The sequence below is a fragment of the Triticum urartu genome, chromosome 5A (assembly GCF_056163025.1).
Source record: "Triticum urartu cultivar PI428250 chromosome 5A, HENAU_Tu73, whole genome shotgun sequence".
Classification (NCBI taxonomy): Eukaryota; Viridiplantae; Streptophyta; class Magnoliopsida; order Poales; family Poaceae; genus Triticum; species Triticum urartu.
The window spans coordinates 671,431,785-671,440,098 of NC_141877.1; positions in this window are offsets into that span (position 1 = coordinate 671,431,785).

Genomic DNA, 8,314 nt, shown 5'->3' on the forward strand with positions numbered 1-8,314 from the left:
TCACATCTTTATGTGATTAACACCCGTAGTTCACATCTCCAAGTGACCAACTCTCAAAGGGTTTACTAGAGTCAATAATCTAGTTAACATCGCTATGTGATTAACACCCAAAGAGTACTAAGGTGTGGTCATGTTTTGCTTGTGAGAGAAGTTTTAGTCAATGGGTCTGCCACATTCAGATTCATATGTATTTTGCAAATTTCTATGTCTACAATGCTCTGCATGAAGCTACTCTAGCTAATTGCTCCCACGTTCAATACATATGTAGATTGAGACTTAGAGTGATCTAGATTAGTGTCAAAGCTTGCATCGATGTAACTCTTTACGACGAACTCTTTATCACCTCCATAACCGAGAAACATTTCCTTAGTCCTCTTAGGTAACTAAGGATAATTTTGACCGCTGTTCAGTGATCTACTCCTGGATCACTATTGTACCCCCTTGGCAAACTCTTGGTAAGGTACACAATATGTCTGGTACACATCATGGCATACTTTATAGAACCTATGGCTGAGGCATAGGGAATAACTTTCATTATCTCTCTATCTTCTGCTGTGGTCGGGCTTTGAGTCTTACTCAACTTCACACCTTGCAACACAGGCAAGAACCCTTTCTTTGATTGATTCATTTTGAATTTCTTCAAAATCTTGTCAAGGTATGTGCTTTTGCAAGTCCTATTAAGCGTCTCAATCTATCTCTATAGATCTTGATGCCCAAAATATAAGTAGCTTCACCAAGGTCTTTTATGGAAAAACTCTTATTCAAGTATCCTTTTATGCTATCCAGAAATTATACATCATTTCCAATTAACAATATGTCATCCACATATAATATTAGAAATGCTACAGATCTCCCACTCACTTTCTTATAAATACATACTTCACCATAAGTCTGTATAAAACCATACGCTTTGATCACCACATCAAAGCATATATTCCAACTCCGAGATGCTTGCACCAGTCCATAGATGGATCGCTGGAGTTTGCACACTTTGTTAGCACCTTTAGGATCTACAAAACCTTATGGTTGCATCATATACAACTCTTCTCTGAGACATCCATTAAGGAATGCAGTTTTTACATCCATTTGCCAGATTTCATAAAATGCGGCAATTGCTAACATGATTTAGACATACTTAAGCATCGCTACGGCTGAGAAAGTCTCATCGTAGTCAAATCCCTGAACTTGTCGAAAAATCTTTTTGCAACAAGGTTAGCTTTGTAGATAGTAACCCTACCATCAGCGTCCATCTTCCTCTTGAAGATCCATTTATTCTCAATGTCTTGCCGATCATCGGGCAAGTCCACCAAAGTCCACACTTTGTTCTCATACATGGATCCTATCTCAGATTTCATGGCCTCAAGCCATTTATCGGAATCTAGGCTCATCATCGCTTCCTCATAGTTTGTAGGTTTGTCATGGTCTAGTAACATGACTTCCAGAACAGGATTATCGTACCACTCTGGTGCGGAACGTGCTCTGGTTGACCTACGAGGTTCGGTAGTAACTTGATCTGAAGTTTTCATGATCATTATCATTAGCTTCCTCTCTAGTTGGTGTAGGCATCACTGGAACTGACTTTTGTCATGAACTACATTCCAATTCGAGAGAAGGTACAATTACCTCATCAAGTTCTACTTTCCTCCCACTCACTTCTTTTGAGAGAAACTCCTTCTCTAGAAAGGATCCATTCTTAGCAACAAAGATCTTGCCTTTGGATCTGAGATAGAAGGTATACCCGACAGTTTCTTTTGGGTATCCTATGAAGATGCACTTCTCCAATTTGGGTTCGAGCTTATCAGGCTGAAGCTTTTTCACATAAGCATCGCAACCCCAAACTTTAAGAAACGGCATCTTAGGTTTCTTGCCAAACCATACTTCATACGGTGTCGTCTCAACAGATTTAGATGGTGCCCTCTTTAACGTGAATGCAGTTGTCTCTAATGCATAACCCCAAAATGATAGTGGTAAATCGGTAAGAGACATCATAGATCGCACCATATCTAATAAAGTACGGTTACGACGTTCGGACAGACCATTACGCTGTGGTGTTCCAGGTGGTGTGAGTTGTGAAACTATTCCACATTGTTTTAAATGAAGGGCAAACTCGTAACTCAAATATTCGCCTCCGCGATCAGATCGTAGAAACTTTATTTTCTTGTTACGATGATTCTCCACTTCACTCAGAAATTCTTTGAACTTTTTCAAATGTTTCAGACTTGTGTTTCATTAAGTAGATATACCCATATCTGCTCAAATCATCTGTGAAGGTTAGAAAATAACGATACCCATCGCGAGCCTCAACACTCATCGGACCGCATACATCGGTATGTATTAATTTCAATAAGTCAGTGGCTCGCTCCATTGTTCCGGAGAATGGAGTCTTAGTCATCTTGCCCATGAGGCATGGTTCAGAAGCTTCAAATGATTCATAATCAAGTGATTCCAAAAGTCCATCCGCATGGAGTTTCTTCATGCGCTTTACACCAATATGACCTAAACGGCAGTGCCACAATCATTATCAACTTTGCATCTTTTGGCATCAATATTATGAATATGTGTATCACTACCATCGAGATTCAATAAATCATTTATATTAAGTGTATGACCATAGAAGGTTCTATTCGTGTAAACAGAACAACAATTATTCTTTGACTTAAATGAAATAATCGTATTGCAATAAACATGATCCAATCATATTCATGCTCAATGCAAACACCAAATAACATTTATTTTAGGTTCAACACTAATCCCGAAGGTAAAAGGAGTGTGCGATGGTGATCTTATCAAGCTTGGAATCATTTCCAACACACATCGTCACCTTGCCCTTAACTAGTCTCTGTTCATTTTGCAACTCCTGTTTCGAGTTACTAATCTTAGCAATTGAACCGGTATCAAATACTCTAGGGTTACTATGAACACTAGTAAAGTACACATCAATAACATGTATATCAAATATACTTTTGTTCACTTTGCCATCCTTCTTATCCGCCAAGTATTTGCGGTAGTTCCGCTTCTAGTGACCATTCCCTTTGAAGTAGAAGCACTCAGTTTCAGGCTTAGGTCTAGCTTTGGGCTTCTTCACGGGAGTGGCAACTTGCTTGCCATTCTTCTTGAAGTTACCTTTCTTTCCCTTGCCCTTTTACTTGAAACTAGTGGTCTTGTCAACCATCAACACTTAATGCTTTTTCTTGATTTCTACCTTCATTGATTTTAGCATCACGAAGAGCTTGGGAATCGTTTCCGTTATCCCTTGCATATTATAGTTCATCACGAAGTTCTAGTTGTTGGAAATATGCCCTAGAGGCAATAATAAAATGGTTATTATTATATTTCCTTGTTCATGGTAATTTTCTATTGTTCATGCTATAATTGTGTTATTCGGAAATCATAATACATGTGTGAATACATAGACCACAACATGTCCCTAGTGAGCCTCTAGTTAACTAGCTCGTTGATCAATAGATAGTCATGGTTTCCTGACTATGGACATTGGATGTCATTGATAACGGGATCACATCATTAGGAGAATGATGTGATGGACAAGACCCAATCCTAAGCATAGCACAAGATCGTGTAGTTCGTTTTCTAGAGCTTTTCCAATGTCAAGTATCATTTCCTTAGACCATGAGATCGTGTAACTCCCGGATGCCGTAGGAGTGCTTTGGGTGTACCAAACATCACAACGTAACTCGGTGACTATAAAGGTATACTACAGGTATCCCCGAAAGTATCTGTTGGGTTGACACGGATCGAGATTGGGATTTTTCACTCCGTATGACGGAGAGGTATCTCTGGGCCCACTCGGTAATGTATCATCATAATGAGCTCAATGTGACCAAGTGTTTGGTCACGGGATCATGCATTACGGTACGAGTAAAGTGACTTGCCGGTAACGAGATTGAACGAGGTATTGGGATACCGACGATCGAATCTCGGGCAAGTAACATACCGATTGACAAAGGGAATTGAATACGGGATTGATTGAATCCTCGACATCGTGGTTCATCCGATGAGATCATTGTGGAACATGTGGGAGCCAACATGGGTATCCAGATCCCGCTGTTGGTTATTGACCGGAGAGTCGTCTCGGTCATGTCTGCGTGTCTCCCGAACCCGTAGGGTCTACACACTTAAGGTTCGGTGACGCTAGGGTTGTAGAGATATTAGTATGCGGTAACCCGAAAGTTGTTCGGAGTCCCGGATGAGATCCCGGACATCACGAGGAGTCCCGGAATGGTCCAGAGGTAAAGATTTATATATAGGAAGTCCAGTTTCGGCCATCGGGAAAGTTTCGGGGGTAATCGGTATTGTACCGGGACCACCGGAAGGGTCCCGGGGGTCCACCGGGTGGGGCCACCTATCCCGGAGGGCCCCATGGGCTGAAGTGGGAGGGGAACCAGCCCCTGGTGGGCTGGTGTGCCCCCCATGGGCCTCCCCCTGCGCCTAGGGTTGGAAACCCTACGGGTGGGGGGCGCCCCACTTGGCTTGGGGGGCAAGTCCCCCTTGACCGCCGCCCCCCCTTGGAGATCCCATCTCCTAGGGCCGGCGCCCCCCTTAGGGGCCCTATATATAGTGGGGGGGGGGGAGGGAGGGCAGCCGTACCTGAAGCCCTTGGCACCTCCCTCTCCCCTCGTAACACCTCTCTCTCTCTCTCTCTCTCTCTCTCTCTCTCTCTCTCTCGTTGGAGCTTGACGAAGCCCTGCCGAGATCACCGCTGCTTCACGCCGTCGTGCTACTGGATCTCCATCAACTTCTCCTTCCCTTGCTAGATCAAAAAGGAGGAGACGTCTTCCCAACCGTACGTGTGTTGAACGCGGAGGTGCCGTCCGTTCGGCGCTCGGTCATCGATGATTTGGATCACGACGAGTACGACTCCATCTACCCCGTTCTCTTGAACGCTTCCGCTCGCGATCTACAAGGGTATGTAGATGCACTCCCCTCTCCCTCGTTGCTAGATGACTCCATAGATTGATCTTGGTGATGCGTAGAAAATTTTAAAATTCTGCTACGTTCCCCAACAGTGGCATCATGAGCTAGGTCTATGCGTAGTTTCTATGCACAAGTAGAACACAAGTTGTTGTGGGCGTTGATTTTGTCAATTTACTTGCCGTTACTAGTCTTATCTTGATTCGGCGGCATCGTGGGATGAAGCGGCCCGGACCGACCTTACACGTACGCTTACGTGAGACTGGTTCCACCGACTGACATGCACTAGTTGCATAAGGTGGCTAGCGGGTGTCTGTCTCTCCCACTTTAGTCGGATCGGATTCGATGAAAAGGGTCCTTATGAAGGGTAAATAGAAATTGGCATATCACGTTCTGGTTTTGGCGTAGGTAAGAAACGTTCTTGCTAGAAACCTATAGCAGCCACGTAAAAACTTGCAACAACAATTAGAGGACGTCTAACTTGTTTTTGCAGCATGTGCCATGTGATGTGATATGGCCAAAAGGATGTGATGAATGATATATGTGATGTATGAGATTGATCATGTTCTTGTAATAGGAATCACGACTTGCATGTCAATGAGTATGACAACCGACAGGAGCCATAGGAGTTGTCTTAATTTATTCATGACCTGCGTGTCAACATAAATGTCATGTAATTACTTTACTTTATTGCTAAACCGTTAGCCATAGTAGTAGAAGTAATAGATGATGAGACAACTTCATGAAGACACGATGATGGAGATCATGGTGTCATGCCGGTGACGATGATGATCATGGCGCCCCGAAGATAGAGATCAAAAGGAGCAAATGATATTGGCCATATCATGTCACTATTTGATTGCATGAGATGTTTATCATGTTTTACTTCTTATTTGCTTAGAACGATGGTAGTAAATAAGATGATCCCTCACAATAATTTCAAGAAAGTGTTCCCCCTAACTATGCGCCGTTGAGAAAGTTCGTTGTCTCGAAGCACCACGTGATGATCGAGTGTGATAGATTCTAACGTTCACATACAACGGGTGTAAGCCAGATTTACACATGCAAAACACTTAGGTTGACTTGACGAGCCTAGCATGTACAGACATGGCCTCGGAACACAAGAGACCGAAAGGTCGAACATGAGTTGTATGGAAGATACGATCAACATGGAGATGTTCACCGATGATGACTAGTCCGTCTCACGTGATGATCGGACACGGTCTAGTTGAGTCGGATCATGTATCACTTAGATGACTAGAGGGATGTCTAGTCTGAGTGGGAGTTCATTAAATAATTTGATTAGATGAACTTAATTATCATGAACTTAGTCTAAAAAACCTTTGCAAAATGTCTTGTAGATCAAATGGCCAACGCTCATGTCAACCTCAACTTCAACGCGTTCCTAGAGAAAACCAAGCTGAAAGATGATGGCAGCAACTATACGGACTGGGTCCGGAACCTGAGGATCATCCTCATAGCTGCCAGGAAAGCATATGCCTAGAAGCACCGCTAGGTGATGCACCCATCCTAGAGAACCAAGACGTTATGAACGCTTGGCAGTCACGTACTGATGATTACTCCCTCGTTCAGTGCGGCATGCTTTACAGCTTAGAACCGGGGTTCCAAAAGCGTTTTGAGCGACACAGAGCATATGAGATGTTCGAAGAGCTGAAAATGGTTTTCCAAGCTCATGCTCGGGTCGAGAGATATGAAGTCTCCGACAAGTTCTACAGTTGTAAGATGGAGGAAAATAGTTCTGTCAGTGAGCACATACTCAAAATGTCCGGGTTGCACAATCGCTTGTCCCAGCTGGACATTAACCTCCCGGACGAGGCGGTCATTGACAGAATCCTTCAGTCGCTCCCACCTAGCTACAAGAGCTTTGTGATGAACTACAATATGCAGGGGATGGTGAAAACTATTCCTGAAGTATTTTCAATGCTGAAATCAGCGGAGGTGGAAATCAAAAAGGAACATCAAGTGTTGATGGTCAATAAAACCACTAGTTTCAAGAAAGGCAAGGGTAAGAAGAACTTCAATAAGGACGGCAAGGGAGTTGCCGTGCCCGGTAAACCAGCTGCCGGGAAGAAGTCAAAGAATGGACCTAAACCTGAGACTGAGTGCTTTTATTGCAAGGGAAAGGGACACTGGAAGCGGAACTGCCCCAAATACTTAGCGGACAAGAAGGCCGACAACACTAAAGGTATATGTGATATACATGTAATTGATGTGTACCTTACCAGTACTCGTAGTAGCTCCTGGGTATTTGATACCGGTGCGGTTGCTCACATTTGTAACTCAAAACAGGAGCTGCGGAATAAGCGGAGACTGGCGAAGGACGAGGTGACGATGCGCGTCGGGAATGGTTCCAAGGTCGATGTGATCGCCGTCGGCACGCTACCTCTACATTTACCTACGGGATTAGTTTTAAACCTCAATAATTGTTATTTAGTGCTAGCTTTGAGCATGAACATTGTATCTGGATCTCGTTTAATACGAGATGGCTACTCATTTAAATCCGAGAATAATGGTTGTTCTATTTGTATGATAGATATGTTTTATGGTCATGCTCCGCTGGTCAATGGTTTATTCTTAATGAATCTCGAATGTGATGTTACAGATATTCATAGTGTGAATACCAAAAGATGTAAGATTGATAATGATAGTCCCACATATCTGTGGCACTGCCGCCTTGGTCACATCGGTGTCAAACGCATGAAGAAGCTCCATACAGATGGACTTTTGGAGTCTCTTGATTTCGAATCATTTGACACGTGCGAACCATGCCTCATGGGTAAAATGACCAAGACTCCGTTCTCCAGAACAATGGAGCGAGCAACCAACTTATTGGAAATTATACATACTGATGTGTGCGGTCCAATGAGCGTTGAGGCTCGCGGTGGCTATCGTTACGTTCTCACTCTCACTGATGACTTAAGTAGATATGGGTATGTTTATTTGATGAAACACAAGTCTGAGACCTTTGAAAAGTTCAAGGAATTTCAGAATGAGGTAGAGAATCAACGTGACCAAAAGATAAAATTCTTACGATCAGATCGTGGGGGAGAATATTTAAGTCACGAATTTGGTACGCACTTAAGGAAATGTGGAATCGTTTCACAACTCACGCCGCCTGGAACACCTCAGCGTAACGGTGTGTCCGAACGTCGTAATCGCACTCTATTGGATATGGTGCGATCTATGATGTCACTCACTGATTTACCGCTATCATTTTGGGGATACGCTCTAGAGACAGCTACATTCACTTTAAATAGGGCACCGTCTAAATCCGTTGAGACGACACCGTATGAATTATGGTTTGGAAAGAAACCTAAGCTGTCGTTTCTAAAAGTTTGGGGATGCGATGCTTATGTCAAGAAAC